This window comes from Arachis ipaensis, chromosome B2 (genome assembly GCF_059453495.1).
Source record: "Arachis ipaensis isolate K30076 ecotype BB chromosome B2, ASM5945349v1, whole genome shotgun sequence".
Taxonomy (NCBI): Eukaryota; Viridiplantae; Streptophyta; class Magnoliopsida; order Fabales; family Fabaceae; genus Arachis; species Arachis ipaensis.
Window position 1 is genome coordinate 42599921 of NC_142437.1, and position 26017 is coordinate 42625937.

The 26017-nt window shown below is 40.8% G+C and overlaps 1 non-coding gene across 1 annotated transcript; it reads left to right on the forward strand.

Annotated features, from left to right (window-relative positions):
- The first annotated feature begins 13723 nt into the window (after positions 1–13723).
- On the forward strand, positions 13724–13830 carry LOC148573764 (small nucleolar RNA R71). Its single transcript, XR_015906282.1, has one exon. It is a non-coding gene; the product is annotated as a small nucleolar RNA R71 (small nucleolar RNA).
- Positions 13831–26017: the final 12187 nt, after the last annotated feature.

Consider the following 26017-nt stretch of genomic DNA (forward strand, 5'->3'; position numbering starts at 1 on the left):
GATGATAAAGAAAAAGCCTTCCCAGCAAAGGACACTGCGCGATTCCCCAATCGCTACTGTGAGCAGATGTTCCTCATCTTGGCTGAAAGGAGTTACAACAATGAATACCTTCTTCTCCTCCCGCCCAATATTGCTACCTTTGTTGAGCCGCAAATTGCCCGAAGACAATGGGGTTTCCTACAGAGACAGCCAAGGCAGGTCAATCTTTCTTGGGTAGTCGAGTTCTACTCCAACTTCCACCTCCCAACCCTGCAGTCTGTCTATGTCCATCAGAAACAAGTCCCCATTACAGAAGAGGCCATTCAAAAAGTTATAAGTCTTCCCCCTATTCCAGAAGGATTGGATGCCTTTCAAGAAGCCGCACTCAAGCGCCAGATGTACCAATTTGACTAGGACGCCGTTCTCAGAGTTATCGCACTACCTGGCAGCAGATGGATCTACGGATACCATCGTACCCGCCCTAAGGAAATTTTGGCTTCAGCACTTACCTTGGAGGCTCGTGTATGGGCACAGATCATGTCCCATTACGTCTTTCCGAGCACTCACGAATCCTCCTTCACTGCGGACATGGCCATTCTACTATGGTGCATCCTTACAGACTAACCTTTGAATTTACCAAGACATATCTGGAATGCCATGGGACACGTACAAAATGCGGGCAACATACCTTTCCCCTCCCTGGTCTCAGATCTTGTCTCAGCCGCCGGAGTCTCCTACAGAGCTGGGGACACCAAAGCCACACTTTCCCGGGATGATCAGTATGTCCCTAACGGGAAGTACCTTAGACTTCCAGCAGCCACTGTTAGCCAGCCCACTGAACCAGTTGAAGATATTCCTTCTTCAACACCACAAGCACCCACTACTGACCAACTGCTCCAGCACATACTTGCAAGATTGGATTGGCAGGAACAGAAAGCTAAGATGAGAGAGCGCCATAACAAGCACCGATTCACATACCTCAAGGAGCTGATCATGGGAAAATTCAAGGACTCAGATACCCCAGACTCCACTTCTTTTACCAGCACAGGGAGCCATGATGGTCCCGACTGTGGAGATACTGCTACCAGCCCACCTTTGTTCTTGACGGATGGCATCGAGGACGGTGCAAAGCCTTAAGTGTGGGGAGGTCGGTCAGTACCTGACTTCCGGAGGTAATTTCTCTTCCCTAGCACAAATAAATTAGGATATTTAGTTAGATTTTTCTTTTGTAGAATAGGATAAATTGCATAGTAATAGGTTAGTTGCATGCATGTTCTGCTTGATTGAAAAGACAATAGGTTTCTTCTAAGACCCTATCTTTGGAACAAAATTTCACTAATTTTAATTAAAACCTTTATGTTAAATTTGCTTGCAGTTGTATTTGGAACATGATTTTTGAGCTAAAGAACACACAACCTGTGAGATTTGAGCCTTTATGAATGGTTACATTATTTAACCATAATTATTTTATTCTTGTGTGTTTACTTCTCTATGATTGTAATCTATATTTTGTTTCATCCTATATGTCCAATGTTTATTATATTTATATGTTTACATATGATTGAGGCCATTAATTATTTAGCTCACTTATCCAAATAAAGCCTACCCTTTCAATTACCTTTGTTAGCCACTTTGAGCCTTTAAATCCCATTTGTTCTATATTTTACCACATTACTAGCCTTAAGCGAAAAAACAAGTATATACCCTAAATTGAATCTTTGGTTAGCTTAAGATAGAATTGTGTGTGTTATCCAAGTATAGGGAATTGTGGGAACAAAGGATAATAAGGGAATGAATCATGATAATATAATGGGAATTTGGATACCTACTCATGTGAAACTGTAAGAATTAAAAATCTATGTGCATTGATAAGCTATGTTATTTTTATGTTTCTATGTTTATGAAAAAAAAACCAAAAATATTCAACAAATAAATAAGGGGACAAAATTACCCCAATGCTAAGTCAAGCATTCAAAGATTAATGCATGTATGATAGAACCAAAATAAAAGGTTGATACATGAAGTATGGATGTGAAAGAGATTTCTGGGTAGCTAGGTATGAATTCTAAAGTTATATAGAATATATATAGGTTATGTTAAAGCTTGGGTTAATTAAAGATTTAATTTATAAGCTTACTTAGCCATATATTCATCCTTACCCCTGCCTTGGCCCCATTACAACCTTGAAAAGACCTCATGATATTTGCATTAGTATATTAAATGTTGTTGATTGGTTAGGAGAAGAACAAAAATTAGAGAGCATGATTAGAGAATGATAGAGTGATGACCCTATACACTAGAGAGACTAGAGTGTACATACATCATTAGTGAGGGTTCCATGCTTGAATTTCTATGTTCCCTGCTTTCATGAACTATCTTCTTGCATTTTTATCTGTTCTTACTGTATAAGAATTGAGTTAGTGGAATTTGATTTGTAATTATTTTGAAGAGCTTATTTACTTTAGATCAAGTGGACAAGAATCATATAGTTGCATTCGCATATATAGGCTGCATTGCATTGCATGGGTTTTACATGTTCTTGCTCATTCATTTTATCTCCTTCAACTAAGCATGAGGACATGCTAATGTTTAAGTGTGGGGAGGTTGATAAACCACTATTTTATGGTTTATATTGTGTTTAATTATGTGGTTTTATCATGATCTTTACCCACTTATTCATTAAATAATCATGTATTTATAATTCCTTCCTAAAGTTATTGCATGATTGAAAACTTGCTTACTAGAGACTTTTAATTATGTATTTAATTTCTCCATTATTCCATTCGATGTCGTGATCTGTGTGAAGTGTTTCAGGCTTTATAGGGCATAAATGAGTTGGAGATTGGAGAGGAAGCTTGCAAAAATGGAAGGAACACAAGGAATTGAGGAGATGACCAGCGAGAAGTGACGCGGCCGCATGGATGACGCGACCGCGCGGCATGGAACTGCACAAGTGACGCGGAGGCATGGACGATGCGCCTGCGTGGAGAAGCGAAACGCCGAATGACGCGTCCGCCTGAATGACGCATCCGCATGACATGCGCGATCTGCATAATCTGCAACTAGGGACGATTTTGGGCCTTATTTTGACCCAATTTTCGGCCCAGAAAAGCAGACTAGAGCCAGAGAACATGCAGAAACCAACAACAACATTCATTCTGCATAGTTTTTAGTTTCTAGATCTAGTTTTCCTCTCCTCGATGTTTTCTCTCTACACATTGATAGTTTTTAGGATTTATTATTTTCATTGTTTTTGCATTGGGTTATTGAGAAGAGTTATTGCCTCATCAAGACTTCGACATTCTAGTTCGTTCTCTTTACTTGTCTCTTACTCTTCCATGTTCCTTAATTTACTTAATTTTACTATTGGGTTATTTTAGCATTTATTAATACAAGAATTACTTTTATTTTCAATTAATCTTTTGATCATTATTTATCATGTCTTTCTTTAATTCCCTTTCTTATGTTATGAATTTTACATTTACAATGACCGAGTAGTTTCCTAACTTGATAGGGAGTTGATTGAACGGAACCCTTGAGTTGGAATGCTCAAGAGAAAGATTGTAATTGGGTTTATTGTTGGATTGCTCTCTAGTCACTAACACCAATCCTCCCAAGAGCGGATTGGAACTTGTGGATAGAAACAACATTCCAGCTTGTTTGACTTTCCCTTACTTAGTAAGGGACAACTAAACATAATAACCCTCAATTGTCAATTAATCTTGAGAGTACTCCAACAAGAATAGGGCTTCCAGCTAATCAACTCCCAGTCAAGGCTTTTATTTAAATTTATATAAATTCTCTAATTTAATTTTCTGCCATTCAACTCAACCCTTTTTGAAAATATCTGATTAATAAAATAGCACACTTTTCTGCAACTCGTTGGGAGACGACCTGGGATTCATACTCCCAATATTTTAATTTTAATTTCTATGACACCCTTCTAAATTGATAAGCGGATTTCTGGTTGGTTGAGAACTATACTTGCAACGTATATTTTATAATCATTCTTAACTCGCCAATTTCCGCCAATATCAGTGGTGGCCACACCAAACTTAATCTTTGGGCTTACTCTTCAAGATCAGGCTATTAATTTTTTGTAAGCCTAGATTGAGTGGGTGGAAGGCCACACCAAACTTAGCAGTTTAGCTAGTTCTCAGCCTATTCACTCATCATGATTTATGCCTTCATCAAGTTGCAATTCCAGCATAGAAAGAAATAAAAGAGTGTAAAAAAAAATCTAGCTACCAAAGCTAATATCAAACTTTCTAACCTACAATTGTAAACTAATCCTAAGTTGATACTGTAACCTCAAAGTGAGACTGAAAATTAAACTATATAAAGTAATAGATTTTAAACTACTTCTAAGAAAAGCAATTAAATCAAAAAGGATAAAGTGTTGGGGTGCCTCAACTAGCGCTTCTTTATTGTCATTAGCTTAACATTCCTTCATTTTCAGCTGAGCTTGTAGCTCACTCTCTGCTCCTCTAAGGGGCCTCCCAAGTAGTATTTGAGTCTATGGCCATTGACAGTAAAAGTTCTCTGAGTCTTGTCATCCATGAGCTCTACATGACCATAGGGAAACACCTTGAGTATGGTGAAAGGTCCTGACCATCTAGACTTCAGTTTTCCAGGGAAGAACTTGAGTCTTGAGTTGTAGAGTAACACCTTTTGTCCTTCAGTGAACTCCCTTCTTGCTACCTTTTGATGATGCCACCTTTTTGTGTTCTCTTTGTAGATTTTTGCATTCTCATATGCTTGATTTCTAAAATCCTCCAGCTCATTGAGTTGCATTAATCTCTTTTCTCTAGCAGCTTGCTCATCATAGTTTAACATTTTTAGAGCCCAAAATACTCTATGCTCAAGTTCAACTGGTAAGTGACAGGCCTTGCCATCTACCAGTTGGTATGGAGACATCCCAATGGGAGTCTTATAGGCTGTCCTGTAAGCTCAAAGTGCATCATCCAGCTTCTTAGACCAATCCTTCCTTGAGCTTCCAACAGTTTTTTCAACGATTCGTTTCAGCTCTCTATTGGAGATTTCAGCTTGCCCGTTGGTCTGTGGGTGGCATGGAGTTGCCACTTTGTGCTTTACTCCATATCTGAGAAGGAGTGTCTCAATGATGCACGGAAACTTGTCTCTCAACAAATTTCCTTCGGCAAGTATACCGAATTATCGTCAAGTACAAACTCACAGTAGAGTGAGGTCGAATCCCACAGGGATTGATTGGTCAAGCAACTTTAATTGGAAGAATATTCTAGTTGAGCTAAGCAGAAAGTGAGTTGAGAATTGCAGGAAATTAAATGGCGGGAAAGTAAATAGCAGAAAATAAATGACGGGAAATAAATTGCAGAATCTTAAATGGGGAAGGGAAGTTTAGCATGAAAGTAAATGGCATAAAGTAAGAGAATGGGTAAGATCAGAAATGGGGAATTCATTGGGCTTAGGAGATGTTGCATTCTCCGGATCAAGTTCATTTTCATCTCTTCCTCAATCAATGCATTCCTTGATCTCCTTGGCAATCTTAAGTGATTGAATTCCAATTCCTTGGTACTTCAATCTCTCAAATCAGATCAATAGCCAATTCCTTGGTCTAATTGCTCATGAGAAGAGATGAAGTGTGGTCACTGATTATACCACATGTATTTCCAAATCAAAGTATTGGGAGAATTATATGTCACCATATCCGCCCAAACCCCAATTTGGTCCAACATGAGAAAGCATTTCTAGCATGATCTCTTCATTCCTTTTACAAGGTTCAGAAGAGATCCAAGTATGAATAGCTTCTTTTCCAAGATAACTACTCAATTGGATGAAGATTGAAAGCTTTCTAGTAAAATCAAGAGTAAAGAAAGAAGAAGAATAATGAAAACTATTATTGATCCATCAAATTACAACAGAGCTCCCTAACCCAATGAAAGGGGTTTAGTTGTTCATAGCTCTGGGAATGGAAAGCAAAAATGGAGAGTACATTCTGAAAGTTAAACTAGAAGTGCAGAGAAAGTAAAATACAGAGAGTAATTCTAATAATGCCAAAAAGCTCCTTCTTTATATACTACTCTTCTAATCTTCTAGTTGATTCTTCAAGTCTTGCATATGGGCTTTTGGATCTTAAGTTGAAGCAGTTATCTTCTTCAGTGGGCTCAGCTTTACTTGCAGAGAGAGTGTGAAGTAGGCAGGGACTTTAGCTTAGGGCGTTAGTGGTGTTAACGTTAAGTGAAATTGTGAGATTGAGAGCGTTAGTGACAATCACCTTTTTCACTAACGTTTCTAACCCAAAGTGGTCCACATTAACTTCAACATTAGTGGCACTAACGTTGATCCTTGGCCCTTCGCAAATGTTACTGGGGTTTACCTTTTTCAATAATGTTAAGAGTACCCCTTTCTTCCTACGTTAGAGTTCACGTTAGAATAGTTAACGTGACTTTTAACGTAGGCTTGCCAAATCTTTGAGAGCGTTAGTGACACTTACCTTTGTCACTAACACTTCAGAACGCCCCTACTTCCCACATTAGAGTTCACGTTAACTAGGTTAACGTGACTTCTAACGTGGTATTGATAGCCATCTCCAATGTTAGTGACAAAGGTGAGTGTCACTAACGTTGGCTCATCATCCATCTTCTCCACGTTAATGTAATTAACATGGCAACTAACGTGGCTCATAGTGGCTCAATCCAACGTTAGTGACAAAGGTGAGTGTCACTAACGTTGGTGATTCTTGCTCCCTCCACGTTAAAGTCCACGTTAACTAAGTTAACGTGGCTTTTAACGTAGCCAATATGGGCTTAGTCCAACGTTAGTAACAAAGGTGAGTGTCACTAACGTTGGCATCATCTTCTTCTTCCACGTTAGAGCTCACGTTAACTAAGTTAACGTGGCTCTTAACGTGGCCAATTGCCCCTTTTGGAACGTTAGTGGCATTTACTTTTACCACTAACGTTGGAGTTCCACTTCTCTTGCACGTTAGCTTCCACGTTAACATAGTTAACGTGGCAACTAACGTGGGCTATGATGGCTTACGAAGGCGTTATTGGCAATCACTTTTCTCATTAACGTTGCAAGCTAGCCTTCATTCCACGTTAGTGGTCACGTTAGCTAAACTAACGTGGCTGCTAACGTGGTTCTTCCTTGCTTCCTTTATCCTGAAATCAAGCAATAAAGTGCATCAAAGCTCTGATCCAAGTTATGAGACATGCATCATTCAATTTGTCCTTTAATTCATGCATAATTCTCATGAAATCATGTAAAATTCACAATGTTTGCTTGAATCAAGATGTAAGTGATTATTTACCCAAAACTTGCTTATTTCCTAAGAAAATGCATGAAACTACCTTAAAACCATAAAGAAAAGGTCAGTGAAACTGGCCAAAATGCCCTGGCATCACAACACGAAACTTAAAGCTTGCTTGTCCCTAAGCAAGTACTGGAACAAGAGAATGATGAATGAAATGACAAGAGGAATGAATCATTATTGTGGAAGTCATGTTCTTGGTTTTATGGGTTTCATGCATAGCAACTTAGGTTCATTCCTTTACTGGCTTTCAGACCTTTATCATGCCTTGGAATACTCACTTGATTGCACCCTTTGAGACTTTTATTTATTTATTGATCCCTTTGTCTTTCCAAGGTTTATTTCTTCCTTAGGCTAAGTGTTTTTTGAGGGGGCGACTCTTTAAGATAAGCTTTTAGCCAACACTCCCGAACCAGTTGGTTCAAGGTGCTAGGTGTTGAAACACCCCTAAGGACTTACTCCCTCAAGTCTCTCTCCCCCATACATGCACACCGCAGGCACATGGTTTGTTATTCTCTTTCCTTGAGGTCTTGGTGTCCAGCACCTCTTTGGGTTACTAGATGTTCTGTAGCAAGGTTTCTCTTGATAGTGGATTTTCAGTTGATAATCCCGGGTTAGTTAACCCAAGTTACCAAGTGATGAAGCACTCCTAAGAACTTATTCATCCAAGCAGATCCTTGGTACAAGAGCACCACAGACATATCCCTCAAGATTCAAGCCCTTGGTGCCTAGCCTTATTCTTTATTAACTTTTCTTTCTTTTTCAACTCTTATTGTTCTTTTACTTTTTCTTATTAGGATCTTATTATTTAGCTAGTCTCATGGGGTGTGTTTCAAGCATATGATTCAAGACAGATAGTTGCCTTCCCACCTTGTTGGTGAACCAAATTAGCTAAGTGATTACTACACCACAAATTTAAGAACCTACTCCACAACTTGAACATCACTCTGGTCTTTCATAACATCTCTTTTTATTGGACTTAAAAGGACAACCATACAATAAGCAAGATGAAAATGAAAATAGGCAATTTGATTAGCAAGCATAGATCTAAGCAGAAACAAACATCAAATTCTAGTGCATTAAGCTTAAAGAGTGACTATTAATCAAGGGTACATTCAGACTTCCAAATTGATTATTTCCAAGCATATGGAATCAAGTAACAATACAACCTTTTGGTGATGCCTTCTAGCTACCCATTTGTTGTCATCCTCCATAGCTTCTGCATCTTTCCTCGCTTCCTTGGATGATGGTGCACTGTTTTTCCAAAAGATTGATTGAACCCCTGCAAAGTTATTGGAAGTTGCTTGTCTCCAAAGCACTTGAGAGATAGTTAGTATGCATGTATGCTTGTGCATTTCGGAACTTAACTTGGTGTGTGAACACGAAACTTAGTTCCTTGCCTAATACAGCAGGTTGAATGCATGCAGAAAATCTCATGTGTTGTTATCAGCAAGACAACTAGAAACTAACTACTGTTAAGTGGTTCTCCTGATTGGTTGGATCTAGCAATTTGCCCTTGAAGGAGTGTAGTGTGATTCTAACTGAAATCTTTGGTGGAACACCAAACTTAGAATTACGCACTCACTCTTGTATTGTTTTGGTGTGTAACACCAAACTTAGCTCCTCACAGTACGGGGGAAACTACTTGTGATTTTTATTAAAATGCAAATGAAAAGAGAACTACCTTAGGTTGGGTTGCCTCCCAACGAAGCGCTCTTTTAGCGTCGCTAGCTCGACGATTCCTCCATCACTTGAGGTGATACTTCACTTTGGGGTTTTCCCCCATGTTGCCCATGTAGTGTTTGAGCCTTTATCTGTTAACAGTGAACTTCCTCTTTGAACTTTCCTCCATGATTTCTATGTGCCCATACGGCGAGACCTTTGTGACAAGAAAGGGTCCTGACCACCTTGATTTGAGTTTCCCAGGTAAGAGTCTTAATTTGGAATTGTAGAGGAGCACTTGCTGTCCTTCTTCGAAGCTTCTGGGTGTTAAATGGAGGTCATGCCTTCTCTTTGCCTTTTCTTTATAAATCTTGGCATTTTCATAGGCTTGAGATCTGAACTCCTCCATTTCTTGCAGCTGCAAGACCCTCTTTTCACCAGCAGCAGTGCTATCAAAGTTTAGCAGCTTGAGAGCCCAGAGAGCTTTGTGTTCCAGCTCCAATGGTAGATGACAAGCCTTTCCATACACCAGTTGGTATGGGGACATCCCGATTGGTGTTTTGAATGCCGTTCTGTATGCCCAAAGAGCATCATCCAGCTTCTTCGACCAATCCTTCCTTGATGCTCCCATAGTTTTTTCCAGAATCCTTTTTAGCTCTCTGTTAGATATCTCAGTTTGCTCACTTGTTTGGGGGTGGTAAGGCGTGGAAATCTTGTGTTTCACCCCGTATCGTAGGAGGAGAGCTTCTAGGGTCTGTTACAAAAATGGCTCCCTCCATCACTGATGAGTGCTCGTGGAACTCCGAACCGGCTAAAGATATTCTTTCTAAGGAAGTTCATGACCACCTTGTTATCATTCATTGGGGTTGCAATAGCCTCTACCCACTTGGAAACGTAATCCACTGCTACCAAGATGTACTTGTTTGAATATGAGGTTGGGAAAGGTCCCATGAAATCGATTCCCCACACATCAAACAGTTCCAGTTCTAAGATAAAATTTTGTGGCATCTCATTTCTTTTGGGTAAGTTTCCCGCTCTTTGACATTCATTGCAATTCTTTACCAGTTCTTTGGCATCCTTGAAAAGGGTGGGCCAAAAGAATCCGCTTTGTAATACCTTGGTTGCAGTTCTGTCCCCTCCAAAATGGCCTCCATAGCATGAGCTGTGGCAGTTCCACAAGACCTCTCATCCCTCTTCTTCCGAGACACATCTTCTCAGAATTCTATCTGAACACTTCTTGAAGAGATATGGTTCATCCCAGACAAAATACTTTGCGTCATTAATGAACTTTCTTTTCTGGTGTTTGTTGATGTCTGGATGTAAAGCCCCAGTTGCCTTAAAATTGGCAATATCTGCAAACCAGGGTGCTCTGTGAATCGTCATCAACTGCTCATCTGGGAAGAACTAATTTACATTTGTATCATGTGTTCCTCCTTTATCATGAGGGATTCTGGATAGGTGATCTGCTACCTTGTTCTCCACTCCTTTCTTGTCTTTAATTTCAATATTGGATTCCTGCAACAATAAGATCCATCTTATTAGTCTTGGTTTTGATTCTTGCTTGGCAAACAAATATTTAAGTGCTGTGTGATCTGTGAAGACAATCACTTTGGCACCAATGAGGTATGATCTAAACTTGTCAAATGCAAAAACTATTGCCAGCAACTCCTTTTCAGTAGTGGTATAGTTTCTTTGGGTATCATTGAGGACTTTGCTGGCATAGTATATTACATGGACTAAGTTATCTTTCCTCTGTCCTAACACTGCCCCAATTGTGAAATCAGATGCATCGCACATCAGTTCAAATGGTAGGTTCCAGTCAGGTGGAGAAATGATAGGGGCAGAGGACAACCTCTTTTTCAAGTTTTCAAATGCCAGCATGCACTTTTCATCAAAGATAAATGGTGTATCAGATACAAGGAGAATGCTTAAGGGCTTGGCTATCTTTGAAAAATCTTTAATAAACCTTCTATAAAAGCCAGCATGCCCTAGAAAACTCCTAATTGCCTTGACATCACTTGGTGGAGGTAATTTTTCAATGAGTTCCACCTTGGCTTTGTCCACTTCAATGCCTTGGTTAGAAACCTTATGACCAAGAACTATTCCTCCTGTTACCATAAAATGATATTTCTCCCAGTTCAAGACCAAATTAGTTTCTTGACATCTTTTTAATACCAGGGCCAGGTGATTTAGGCAACTAGGGAAGGAATCTCCGAATACCGAGAAATCATCCATAAAAACTTCAATGAATTTCTCTATCATATATGAGAAGATAGAAAGCATGCAGTGTTGGAAAGTCGCAGGAGCATTACATAGCCCAAATGGCATACGCCTGTAGGCGAACACTCCATATGGGCATGTGAATGAGGTTTTCTCTTGGTCTCTCGGATCAACCACTATTTGATTGTATCCTAAATAACCATCGAGAAAACAGTAATATGCGTGTCCTGCAAGTCTTTCAAGCATCTGATCCATGAATGGAAGGGGGAAATGATCTTTTCTTGTAGCTTCATTCAGTTTTCTGTAGTCTATGCACATCCGCCATCCTGTGACGGTCCTGGTGGGGATCAGTTCGTTCTTCTCATTGGGGACTACAGTGATTCCTCCCTTTTTTGGCACAACATGCACGGGGCTGACCCAGGGGCTGTCTGAGATCGGGTAGATTACCCCTCCCTGCCATAGCTTCATAACTTTTTTCTGTACCACTTCCTTCATGACTGGATTCAGCCTCCTTTGGGGTTGAATGGATGGTTTGGCATCATCTTCCAACAATATCTTATGCATGCATATGGCCGAACTGATTCCTTTCAGGTCAGCGAGGGTCCATCCAATGGCATCCTTATGCTTTCGCAACAATTGGAGTAGTTCCTCTTCTTGCTTGTGGCTGAGGGCTTAGTTAATGATCACTGGGTAACTTCCATTCTCCCCTAAGTATGCATATTTGAGGGTGGGTGGCAGTGTTTTGAGTTCAAGTTTAGGTGCTTCCTTTCCTTCACTCTTCCCTTCTAATGTGCCTTGAATGTAAACCTCTGCTGCTGTAACCTCTTCGCTTGAAGCTGACTCTTCTTCTGTTAACCCCTCAAATTCTTCCTCTTCGAGAGTATCTTGTGCTATATCTTCTAGTGAATCCAACCTCATACACTCTCCCATTGGTTCTTGTGGGTAACTCATGGCTTTGAACACATTGAATATCATCTTCTCATTGTGTAACCTCAGTGTCAGTTCACCTTTCTGGACATCAACGATAGCTCCAGTAGTGGCTAGGAATGGTCTGCCCAGAATGATAGAAGCTTTGGCTCCTTCCTTCATATCCAACACCACAAAGTCTGCTGGGAAGATAAAATCTCCTACCTTCACTAGCAAGTCTTCTACTATGCCGTGAGGAAACGTGAATGATCGATCTGCCAGTTGTAGGGCCATTTTTGTTGGCTTGGCCTCCTCAATTTTCATTTTTTTCATCATGGCTACTGACATCAAATTTATGCTGGCTCCTAAATCACACAGAGCCTTCTCCACCGTGATCTCTCCTATAATACAGGGGATCTGGAAGCTCCCAGGATCCTTCAATTTCTGGGGTAGCTTGTGTTGAATGATAGCACTACATTCCTCGGTTAGTATCAACGTTTCGTTGTTCTTCCAACTTCTCTTTTTGGTCATTAATTCCTTCAAGAACTTGGCATAGAGCGGCATTTGCTCTATTGCTTCAGCAAAGGGTATGTTAATCTATAGTTTCTTGAAGATTTCTAGAAACCATGAGAATTGGCAGTCATCCCCTTTTTTCTCAATTGCTAAGGATATGGGACTCTTGGAACATATGGCTTCAGCTCTTCTCCCCTTTTACGCGAATTAGAGATGGGAACTTAAACTTCCTCTTGTTCCTCCTTCCTTTCAGTTGGGTCCTCCTCATGTGGTTTCTTGGAGGTCTCCTTCAACTCCTTACCACTTCTGAGGGTGATAGCTTGACACTCCTCCCTTGAGTTTGGCTCAATGTTGCTACCAAGGTTATGAACAGGAGTTTGCTGGAGTAGGTAACTAACTTGTGTCTCAAGTTTCTTGATGGCAACCTCTTGATTCTGCATGTTGGATCGCACCTCTTCTTGGAACATCTTACTGTCTTGAATCTCCTTACATATGCTCTCGAGTAAGGTCTCAATCTTTGAGAGTCTATCCTCGGATGATGGAGAGTTGAGATTGGAAGGATGAGAAGGGCCATTTTGACTTTGGTATGGATGTTGAGAAGTGTTGTTGGGTGGGTATTGGTATGACCTCTGTGTGGAGTGTTGGTGAGTTGCATTGTTGTTGGGGTTATGGCATCTCTGATCTTGGCCTTGGTCTTGTTGATTTTCTCACCCAAAGTTTGGGTGGTTCCTCCAACCAGGATTATACGTTTTGGAGTATGGGTCATGATTCTGCCTAGGTGAATTCCCAATGTAGTTGGCTTCTTCCTGATCATCCTCTGCTTCTTCATTCACTCCTTCTTGGGTTGCTGCTGAAGTGGTGATTGCTGCTACTTGATTCCTCTCCATCTTCTTGGTGAGGTCAGCTAATTGCTTGGTAATCATCTTGTTTTGAGCTAGCAGTGCATCCACATTGTTCAGCTCCATCACTCCTCTAGTATTGCCTCTTTCAGAAGCATAGAAGTAGTCATTCTCTGCTACAGTCTCAATGACATCTATGGCTTCTTCAATGGTCTTCTTCTTATTCAGAGATCCCCCGGATGAGTGGTCTACTGCCTTCTTTGATTCATACGAAAGGCCTTCATAGAAAATGTGCAACTGCATCCATTCATTGAACATATCTGGCGGGCATCTTCTTGTCAAGTCTTTAAACCTCTCGCATGCTTCATATAGAGTCTCACCATCCTGCTGCCTGAATGTTTGTACCTCAGCTCTCAACCTGTTGATCTATTGAGGAGGATAGAATCTTGCCAAGAACTTGTTCACCACATCTTCCCAGGTTGCTAAACTCTCCTTTGGAAAGGATTCCAGCCATTTAGATGCTTTGTCCTTGAGTGAGAAGGGAAATAGAAGTAGTCTATAGGTGTCAGGATGAACACCATTAGACTTCACAGTATTGCATATCCTCAGGAAGGTGGTTAGATGTTGATTGGGGTCTTCTTGGACACTTCCTCCGAATGAACAATTGTTCTGAACAAGGGTGATGAGTTGTGGCTTTAGTTCAAAGTTGTTGGCATGTATGGTTGGCCTTTGGATGCTACTTTCACAGTTTCCTGGGTTTTGGTTGATGTAAGAACCCAGAACTCTTCTCTCTTGTCCAGCCTGATGTGCTGGACCTTCTCTGCCATGGTTGTGAGCCTCCTCTTTATGATGGTTCTCCATATTCTCCTCCATGTCTGGTTCAAAGTACTCTTCCTCTTCCTCAGCACCAACTACTCTCTTTCCTCTTGCTTCCCTCCTTAATCTAAGGAAGGTCCTCTCAGGTTCAGAATCAAAGGAAGTTGAAGTCTCGCTTCTTCTACCTGTCATACAACCAACAAGGCAAAAGCAAGAGAGATAGACGCAGACAGTAATTTCTACAGAAATGCTGTTAGTGTGAGTGATGCAATATATCAAACAGTTAGTGGGTTAGTGACTGAATTGTAAATAACAAAGAAAATGGGTAGGGGAAAGGGAAGAAACTAGCTAAACAGAAAGTAAATTACTCAAATGAACTTAAATCAAACAAAATAAAAACAAATGCTCAATCTAGTTATCCACCAATTTAATCATTGTTGATACAAAATCAATCTCCGGCAACGGCGCCATAAACCTGATGCACGAAAACTTGTCTCTCAACAAATTTCCTTCGGCAAGTATACGGAATTATCGTCAAGTAAAAACTCACAATAGAGTGAGGTCGAATCCCACAGAGATTGATTGGTCAAGCAACTTTAATTGGAAGAATATTCTAGTTGAGCTAAGCAGAAAGTGAGTTGAGAATTGTAGGAAATTAAATGGCGGGAAAGTAAATAGCATAAAATAAATGACGGGAAATAAATTGCAGAATCTTAAATGGGGAAGGGAAGTTTAGCATGAAAGTAAATGGCATAAAGTAAGAGAATGGGTAAGATCAGAAATGGGGAATTCATTGGGCTTAGGAGATGTTGCATTCTCGGGATCAAGTTCGTTTTCATCTCTTCCTCAATCAATGCATTCCTTGATCTCCTTGGCAATCTTAAGTGATTGAATTCCAATTCCTTGGTAATTCAATCTCTCAAATCAGATCAATAGCCAATTCCTTGGACTAATTGCTCATGAGAAGAGATGAAGTTTGGTCACTGATTATACCACATGTATTTCCAAATAAAAGTATTGGGAGAATTATATGTCACCATATCCGCCCAAACCCCAATTTAGTCCAACATGAGAAAGTATTTCTAGCATGATCTCTTCATTCCTTTTCCAAGGTTCAGAAGAGATCCAAGTATGAATAGCTTCTTTTCCAAGATAACTACTCAATTGGATGAAGATTGAAAGCTTTCTAGTAAAATCAAGAGAAAGAAAAAACAAGAATAATGAAAACTATTATTGATCCATCAAATTACAACAGAGCTCCCTAACCCAATGAAAGGGGTTTAGTTGTTCATAGCTCTGGGAATGGAAAGCAAAGATGGAGAGTACATTCTGAAAGTTAAACTAGAAGTGCAGAGAAAGTAAAATACAGAGAGTAATTCTAATAATGCCGAAAAGCTCCTTCTTTATATACTACTCTTCTGATCTTCTAGTTGATTCTTCAAGTCTTGGATATGGGCTTTTAGATCTTGAGTTGAAGCAGTTATCTTCTTCAGTGGGCTCAGCTTTACTTGCAGAGAGAGTGTGAAGTAGGCAGGGACTTTAGCTTAGCGCGTTAGTGGTGTTAACATTATGTGAAATTGTGGGGTTGAGAGCGTTAGTGACAATCACCTTTTTCACTAACGTTTCTAACCCAAAGTGGTCAACGTTAACTTCAACGTTAGTGGCACTAACGTGACCACTAACGTTGACGCTTGGCCCTTCGCAAACGTTACTGGGGTTTACCTTTTTCAATAACGTTAAGAGTACCCCTTTCTCCCTACGTTAGAGTTCACGTTAGAATAGTTAACGTGGCTTTTAACGTAGGCTTTCCAAATCTTCGAGAGTGTTAGTGACACTTACCTTTGTCACTAACGCTTCAGAACGCCCCTACTTTCCACGTTAGAGTTCACATTAACTAGGTTAACGTGACTTCAAACGTGGTATTGATAGCCATCTCCAACGTTAGTAACAAAGGTGAGTGTCACTAACGTTGGCTCATTATCCCTCTTCTCCACGTTAGCTTCCACGTTAATGTAATTAACGTGGCAACTAACGTGGCTCATAGTGGCTCAATCCAACGTTAGTGACAAAGGTGAGTGTCACTAACGTTGGTGATTCTTGCTCCCTCCACGTTAAAGTCCACGTTAACTAGGTTAACGTGGCTTTTAACGTAGCCAATATGGGCTTAGTCCAATGTTAGTGACAAAGGTGAGTGTCACTAACGTTGGCATCATCTTCTTCTTCCACGTTAGAGCTCACGTTAACTAAGTTAACGTGGCTCTTAACGTAGCCAATTGCCCCTTTTGGGACATTATTGGCACTTACTTTTACCACTAACATTGGAGTTCCACTTCTCTTCCACGTTAGCTTCCACGTTAATATAGTTAACGTGGCAACTAACGTGGGCTATGATGGCTTACGAAGGCATTATTGGCAATCAATTTTCTCATTAACGTTGTAAGCTAGTCTTCATTCCACGTTAGTGGTCACATTAGCTAGACTAACGTGGCTACTAACATGGTTCTTCCTAGCTTCCTTTATCCTAAAATCAAGCAATAAAGTGCATTAAAGCTCTGATCCAAGTTATGAGACATGCATCATTCAATTTGTCCTTTAATTCATGCATAATTCTCATGAAATCATGTAAAATTCACAATGTTTGCTTGAATCAAGATGTAAGTGATTATTTACTAAAAACTTGCTTATTTCCTAAGAAAATGCATGAAACTACCTTAAAACCATAAAGAAAAGGTCAATGAAATTGGCCAAAATTCCCTGGCATCACTCGAGTTGTTTGTTGCAGAAGTGTGTACCTCCATCACTAATGAGAGCTCTGGGAACTCCAAATCTACTGAAGATGTTCCTTCTCAAGAAGCTTATCACAACCTTGTTGTCATTTGTTGCAGTGGCTATGGCTTCTACCCACATTGAGACATAATCAACAGCCACCAATATGTAGCTATTTGAGTAGGAGGTTGGGAAGAGTCCCATGAAATCAATCCCCCATACATCAAATAGCTCCAACTCTAGTATGAATTACTGTGGCATCTCATTTCTCTTGGTTAGATTACCAGCTCTTTGGCATTCATCACACCTTGACACCATTTTCTTAGCATGCTTAAACATTGTTGGCTAGCAAAATCCGGATTGAAGCACTTTTGCTGCTGTCCTTTCTACACTGAAGTGACCTCCATATGCAGATCCATGGCACTGCCATAATACTTTCTGCCCTTCTTCATGGGATATACACCTTCTTAGGATTCCATCAGCACACTTTTTGAACAAATAAGGGTCATCCCAGATGTAGTGTTTGGCATCCTTAATTAGCTTCCTCCTCATGTGCCTATTGATGTTGGTTGGTAGCTCCCCAATAGCCTTGAAGTTGGCTATGTCTGCAAACTAAGGGACTACTCGAATCATCATCAATTGTTCATCAGGAAAGCTTTCATTGGCTGCTACTTGCTGTATCTCTTCTTCTTGTGGGATCCTTGAGAGGTGGTCAGCTACCTTGTTCTCTGCTCTACTCCTATCTTTAATCTCAATATCAAATTCTTGGAGCAGCAAAATCCACCTTATTAGTCTGGGCTTAGATTCTTGTTTGGTAAGCAAGTATTTGAGTGCTGCATGATCAGTGAACACAATTACTTTTGAGCCAATAAGATATGATCTAAACTTATCAAAAGCAAAAACTATGGCTAAAAGTTCTTTCTCTGTGGTGGTATAGTTCCTTTGATTCTCATTAAGAACCTTGCTAGCATAGTAAATAAAATGTGCTAGCTTGTCTTTCCTCTGTCCTAGAACAGCACCAACAGCAAAATCAGATGCATCACACATTAGTTTAAAGGGAAGATCCAGGCTTGGTGGTGCTATAATAGGTGCAGAGGAGAGTTTCTTCTTAAGTTCATCAAAGGCTACCATGCACTCTCTATCAAAAACAAAGGGAGTATTTGAGACAAGTAGGTTGCTAAGGGGTTTTGCAATCTCTGAAAAATCTTTGATAAACCTCCTATAGAACCCAGCGTGTCCCAAAAAACTTCTGATTGCTTTGACATTGCAAGGTGGAGGTAATTTTTCAATTACTTTCACTTTTACCTTGTCCACTTCCATGCCATCTTTTGAAATCTTGTGACCAAGAACCACCCCTTCAGTCACCATAAAATGGCACTTCTCCCAGTTTAAAACTAGGTTGGTTTCTTGGCACCTTTTTAGCACAAGAGCAAGATAGTATAGGTAATCAGAATATGAGTTTCCAAATACAGAAAAGTCGTCCATGAATAATTCTATGAACTTCTCAATCATGTCTGAAAAAATGGAGAGCATGCACCTTTGGAATGTTGCAGGTGCATTGCACAATCCAAAGGGCATTCTCCTATAAGCAAAGACACCATATGGACAAGTAAATGAAGTTTTTTCCTGATCCTTGGGGTCTACAACAATTTGATTGTAACCCGAATACCCATCCAGGAAGCAATAATACTCATGTCCTGCCAATCTTTCAAGCATCTGGTCCATGAAAGGTAGGTGAAAGTGGTCCTTCCGGGTGGCTTCATTAAGTTTCCGGTAGTCAATGCACATACGCCATCTGGTCACTGTCCTTGTGGGTATCAATTCATTCTTCTCATTTGCCACAACAGTGATCCCTCCCTTCTTAGCGACTAATTGCATCGGGCTTACCCAAGGGCTGTCTGAGATGGGGTAGATCACCCCTGCTTGCCATAGTTTCAACACTTCTTTCTGAACCACTTCATTCATAATTGGGTTCAGCCTCCTTTGTTGTTGTCTTGAAGGTTTGGCATCTTCTTCAAGCAAGATTTTATGCATACACATCGAATGACTGATCCCTTTTAAATCTACAAGTGTCCAGCCTATGGCATCCTTGTGTTGTCTCAGCACTTGGATAAGCTCCTCTTCTTGTTCCTTACTCAGGCTTGAATTTATGATCACTGGATGAGTGTTGTTAGCACCTAGATATGCATATTTCAAGCTGGGTGGTAATGCTTTCAGCTCTAGTTTTGGTGACTCTGCATCTTTGTTGTCTATAGTGGTTGGCATGATTGAGTTTCTCAAGGTTGCTTGTGGTGGTTCTCCATCTGGTGCTTGTTCCAGCTCATTGGTTCCTCAACATTGTTCTTCTTCCAAGATTTCTTGAACTATCTGTTCCATGGTGTCTACCAGCATGCATTCTCCTATGGATTCCTTGGGATAACTCATTGCTTTGAAGACGTTGAAGACCATTTTCTCTTCATGCAACCTCAAGACTAGTTCTCCTTTTTGCACATCAATGATGGCTCCAGCAGTAGCTAGGAATGGTCTTCCTAGGATAATTGACGTGTTGGCCTCTTCTTCCATGTCCAGCACAACGAAATCAGCAGGGAAAATGAATTCTCCTACTTTCACTAGCAAGTCTTCCACCACCCCATGTGGAAACTTAAATGTTCTGTCAGCCAATTGGAGTGCCATTCTTGTTAGCTTGGCTTCCTCAATCTTCATCCTTCTCATCATGGTTAGGGACATAAGATTTATGCTAGCTCCTAAATCACACAAGGCTTTCTCAATGGTGATGTCTCCTATGATACAGGGGATTTGGAAACTCCCTGGGTCTTTCAGCTATTGAGGCAGCTTCTTCTGTATGATGGCGCTGCATTCTTCAGTCAATATTATAGTTTCTTTTGCCTCCCATTTCTTCTTTTTGGTTATAAGCTCCTTCAAAAATTTATCATAGAGTGGCATTTGTTCTAATGCCTCAGCAAATGGTATGTTGATTTGGAGCCTCTTGAAGATCTCTAGGAACTTAGAAAACTGGTCATCCTTCCCATCTTTTCCCAGTCTTTGTGGGTATGGTGCCTTTGACACATAAGGCTTCAAGACTGGTTTTGGTGGAGGTGGGGCACGGATCTCTTCTTCATCCTTGTTCCCATGCTTTTCTGCTACTTCTTCATGATTGTCTTTGCTTGGGGTTCCTTCTTCTACAACCTTCTCACTTCTTAGAGTAATGGCTTTGTATTCCCCTCTTGGGTTAGCCATGGTATCACTAGGAAATGTGTGTGTGGGAAGTGGGATTTGCTTGGATAAAATCCCCACTTGTGCTTCCAACTTTGAGATTGCTGCGCCTTGATTTTTTGAGATTTGACCTGTATTCTTCTTGATTAGTGTCTATCCTTCTTTCAGTTTGTGCTTGTCTGTCCATGAGGGTAGAGACTGCCCCTGTAATCTGTGAGGACAGTTGTGCTATTGCAGCCTCCATCCTCTCAAAGTTGCTCTTGATTTCACATGGTTGCATAGTTGAGGATGGTGCATCTTGATTGAGGTTTTTGTGTATGGATTGGTTACTATGGTATGATGTGTTTTGTGAGTTATGATAGGGTCTATGGTTCCCTGTTTGATGGTTGGGGTTGTGGTTGGAATGCTGATTTGATGAATAAGGCTTGTTGTGGTCCTGGTTGTGGTTTTGTTTATTTCTCCACCCAAAGTTTGGGAGGTTCTTCCAACCTGGGTTGTATGTCTTAGAGTGTGGGTCATATGGTGGTCTGGATGAATTGTTCACATAATTGGCTTGTTCTCTGTCACCTTCAGATTCTGGTGTATTCCCTTCTTGTTGAGGAGTTTGGTCTTGTATGATTGAGACTTGATTGGCCTCCATCCTTTTTGTTAGAGCTGGTATTTGAGCTGCAATTGCCTTGTTCTGAGCTAACAAAGCATCTACAGAGTTGAGTTCTAGCACTCCCTTCTTCTGAGTTCTTTCTGAAGCATAGAAATACTCATTTTTAGCTACCGTCTCAATGACATCTATGGCCTCTTCAATGGTTTTCTTCTTGTTGAGTGAGCCTCCTGAAGAATGATCCACAGCCTTCTTTGCTTCATAGGATAGTCCCTCATAAAAGATGTGTAGTTGTACCCACTCATTGAACATTTCTAGTGGGCATCTTCTTGTCAGATCTTTGAATCTCTCCCAGGCTTCATAGAGTGTTTCTCCATCTTGTTGTCTGAAAGTTTGCACCTCAGCTCTCAGCCTATTGATTCTTCGTGGAGGGTAAAATCTTGCAAGGAATCTGTTCATGACCTCCTCCCATGTAGTTAGGCTATCCTTGGGGAATGATTCCAACCACTTTGCTGCCTTATCTCTAAGTGAGAAAGGGAACAAGAGTAGTTTGTAGATGTCGGGGTGTACCCCGTTGGACTTTACAGTATCACATATCCTCAAGAATATGCTGAGATGTTGATTAGGGTCTTCTTGGGCACTTCCTCCATATGAGTAATTGTTCTGAACAAGTGTGATGAGCTGAGGCTTCAGCTCAAAATTATTGGCATGAATTGTTGGCTTTAGGATGCTGCTGCCATAATTTCCTGGGTTTGGGTTGATGTAGGAGCCTAAGACTCTCATTTCTTGCCTATCATGATTTACTGGGCCTTCTCTGGCATGGTTGTGGGCTTCTTCTTCATGGTGGTTCTCCATGTTCTCCTCCATGTCTATTTTAAAATACTCTTCCTCTTCCTCAGCACCAACGACTCCTTTCCCTCTTACTTCCCTCCTTAATCTAAGAAAGGTTCTCTCAGGTTCAGAATCAAAGGAACTTGAAGCCCCGCTTCTTCTACCTGTCATACAACCAATAAGGCAAAAACAAGAAAGAAAATGAATAAAGAAGTTACTCTTGTTAGAGTGGTTGTTAGTGTGAGTGGTGCAATTAATCAAACAGTTAGAAGAGTGGAAATATGGATGATAAAAAATAATCAAAGAAGAAAGAAATAGAACTCAAAATAAAAGAAAATAAAAAGGTGCTAAATAAAATAAAATAAGAAGGAATTTAAATTGCTTAATCTAGCTCTCCAATCAATTTAATCACTGTTAAATTTAAGCCAATCCCTGGCAACGGCGCCATAAAACTTGATGACTAGAATTCATACCCCATTCAAAATTGGTAAATTAGTTCTTTTGGCAAGCGCACCAAAATTATCGTCAAGTAATAACCCACAGTGGAGTGGGATCGTATCTACAGAGATTGGCAAATTCGAGCAGTTTTAATCAATTAATGAATTAGTCAAGCGGATCAATAGGATTGTAAAGTGCAGAATTGTAAATGGCATAAATGTAAATGACTAGAATATAAAAAAAATCAATAAAGTGCAGGAATATAAATGGCAGAATGTAAAGTACAGAATCATAAATGACTTGAATGTAAATGGGAATGGAGAATTTCTGAATGTAAAAATAAGCTGTAAAGAAATAGATAGATAAGAATGGGGAAATTCATTGAGATTGGGAGATGTTGTCTCTTTAGATCAAATCTAGCTTATATCCTCTTCAATCATGCAACTCATTGACCTCTTGGCAATCATGATTGATTGAGCTCCAATTCCTTGGTGACTCAATCTCTCAGATCTTGATCAATAGCCAATTCCTTGGTCTAATTACTCATGAAGAGAGATATGCTTGGTCCCTGATTATACCACACACCATTATAGGTCCAAGTAGAGGGAGGATTATATGTCACATATCCAAACACCAAAACCCAAATTTTACTCAAGTGTGAGAAGGGATTTCAAGCATGGTTCCATGTTTCCTTTCCTAAGGTTCCCATGAAACCAATTACATTCAATCTCTTTCCCAAGATAATTGAATACTAAGCATTAAGAACGAAATTCGATCTAGCAAATCAAAGAGAAGATGAAGAGAAGAAGAATTTCACAATTATCAATCCATCGAGTACAACAGAGCTCCCTCTCTCAATGAGAGGGAAGTTAGCTACTCATAGCTCAAAAAGTACTCAAAAGTGAAGTGTAAAAGTGGATCTAAAACTGACTGCTTAACCCCTTTCTTCAGTACTCCTTGGGGGTATTTATACTACTCCTAGTAAAATAAAGGAATTACAAAAGTGAAAAAGGAAAATTACATTTTGGAGGGAAAAGAAAACACTCAATAAGCGTGACTTCTCAGCTGGCGTGTGGTTGGCACTTTTCTGGCGTGTCACGTGCCCTTCATTTCTAGCTTGACGTACCATGCCCAATCCTTCAAGTGGCACGCTCGTCCCTATAACGACCTTGGTGTGCCATGCCTTCGAACTCAAGTGGCACGCCATGGTGGAATTCTTGTGTTGGCGTGCCACGCCTTCGAACTCAAGTGGCACGCCCCTTTGCCTTTCTCACTTCTCTTTGCCTCTGGAAACTTGAACTAGCGTGCCACGCCCAAGGTCTGGCGTGCCACGCCCAGGGTCTGGCATGCCACGCCCCTTTTGTGAGTGAGTGGTTCCTCTGTTTGGCGTGCCACGCCACGAACTCAAGTGGCACGCCCCAATGCTTCTTTGCTCTCTGAATGACACTGGCGTGCCACGCCTGGTTGCTTAAGTGGCACGCCTAAGTGAAGAATGGTGAGTGGCGTGCCACGCCTTCGATACCAAGTGGCATGCCCCATGTAATTGGCCTCCTTCATCCTCTCTGGAAACTTATTCCAGCATGCCATGCCTAAAGGCTGGCGTGCCACGCCCATGATCTTATCTTGGTTCCAGTAGTTGGCGTGCCACGCCTCAGCCTTCAAGTGGCACGCCATAGTGAAATGCTAAGGTTGGCGTGCCACGCCTTCGATACCAAGTGGCACGCCCAGTCCTTGCTTTTGGTCCTTTGTGCATTGGCGTGCCACGCCTGGTTGCTCAAGTGGCACGCCCAGTCTTCAATTGCCTTCAGCCCCTTCTCTGGATTGTTGTACCAGCGTGCCACGCCATGCTGCTCAAGTGGCACGCCCATGGATTTGTGAACTCTTCAAGCTTGGCGTGCCACGCCTGGGTTCTCAAGTGGCACGCCCAAATGACTTCTTGGGGCTGGCGTGCCACGCCTTCGATACCAAGTGGCACGCCATAGTGAAGGCTCTTCTTGGAATGGTGCGTTGGCGTGCCACGCCCCTTTGCTCAAGTGGCACGCCCATAGTAATTGATTGGTCAGGCATGCCACGCTCAGCCTGGCGTGCCACGCCCCTTTTGTGTCCCCCATTGTAGCTCTCTGGAATAATGTATTAGCGTGCCACGCCCAGCTCCTGGCATGCCACGCCAGTGCATTTTTGTGGCGTTTGCTCCCAAGTGGCACGCTAGTTTCACACGCCCAGCTTCTTGTTTGTCTTCTACCCATTTTTGATGCCTTCTTCACCTGAAATTCATCACAACTCATCTCAAAGTAGTGTACCATAATATTCATCAAATAATGCATAAATTGTACTGATCAAATGAGATTTATGTTCTTTTATGGTCTTCTTTATGCAAGAAAGAAGGGTAGATAATGCAAGTCATCACAACACCAAACTTAATTTTTGCTTATCCCAAGCAAATCAATGTGAGTAAACCTTTATAACTTGAGGCCTTGGCTTTGAGTGATTGCAATACAACTAAGAGTAAGACTAAGTGTTCAACATATGTATGAATGTTTTAATGTCATGGAAAGCTCTTAGATCCTTGAGGGTTCTTTCAGGTATAGGCTTTAGGGGTCCTTTCTATTGATTGTCATCTTGAAGTAGCAAGGGTTGTTTTGCTTTCTTGACCACGACTCTAAGTGTTCTATCTCAAGACAACCCTTTAATTAAGCTTTCAACTAGCACTCCCAAACCAGTTGGTTTTAGGGTACTAGGTGTTGAGACACCCCTAAGAATTTACTTGCCCAGGTCTCTTCTTGACACATCTTCACCACAAGCATCTACTAAGATCTTTAATTCTTTTTGAGCTTTTTAATTTTTCTTTTTCAATCCCAGTAGTTGATGCTCAGAGCCTTGGGCCCTTTTTTTTTCTTACTACCTCTTGGTTCTATGGATATTCAAGGAACACCCCTTAATCTTCCCCTTGTTGTACCTTCTAGGACTAGTTGCTCTTCCATGACTCATTTTCTTTTTAGTTCATCCATGGTCCTACACTTGGTTACTTATTTCTTAGTTTGTTTGATGATCTCTCTTGGCCTTGGTCTCTCTCATTGTTTTTTGCACAACTCACAGTGACTCTTATGGAGATAAACTCTACTTTTATTTATGTTGAAATGAAGACTTGGAATACATGGCATTTGCTTTCTTGTAAAAAAACTCATAAAGACTTCAAACAGGAATTAAAACTAAGCATAAAACATAAACTATCCTAGCATGATTATTTATTCAAAAAGTAAATAAAGAAAAAGCTTAAACAAGATTTCAGAATTTAGAAAATGTCAATCATGGGACTCAACAACCTTGAGCAGCTTCATCTTTAGTTCATTGGCCCCTTCCCTTTGTCCTTCTTCTTGGAGGGGGAGGAGCCACCTTCATCTGGCTTGGAGGAACCTTCTTGTGCTTTGGCATCCTTGGGCTTCCAAAATCCTGTCCTCCTCATATAATTCCTTTCATCTTCCTTATGTTTGGCTAGGATTTCCTCTTGTCTTGCACTTAGCTCTTCCATTCCTTGCATGAAGGTTAGGTATCCTGGGTTTAGAGTGGCCACGGCGTTACACAAGTGATTCAGCTTCGCTTATGTATTTATGTCATACTGCCTCCTGGATATGGTTCTGGCATCATAGAGATGTCTGAATTCATCCAAGTTCCTCTGTTGCCATTTGCCTTGCTCTACTATTTTGTCCAGTGCACTTCACACCTCTCTCCAGTCAAATTGTTCTTGATGTTCCTTCCTCATGTGCTCCCAATTCCCTTGAAGTTGTTGAATGTTTTGGTTGACTTGGCTCCATTGTTGTTGTTGAGTTTCTTTGAGTTAATTGACATCTTCTCTCAAGTGGTGTATATCTCCCTTTATTTGGTGTACATCTCCTTGCAATTGCTCCCAGTTGAATCCCTCTGGAAATTGCTGATATTGGTATTATG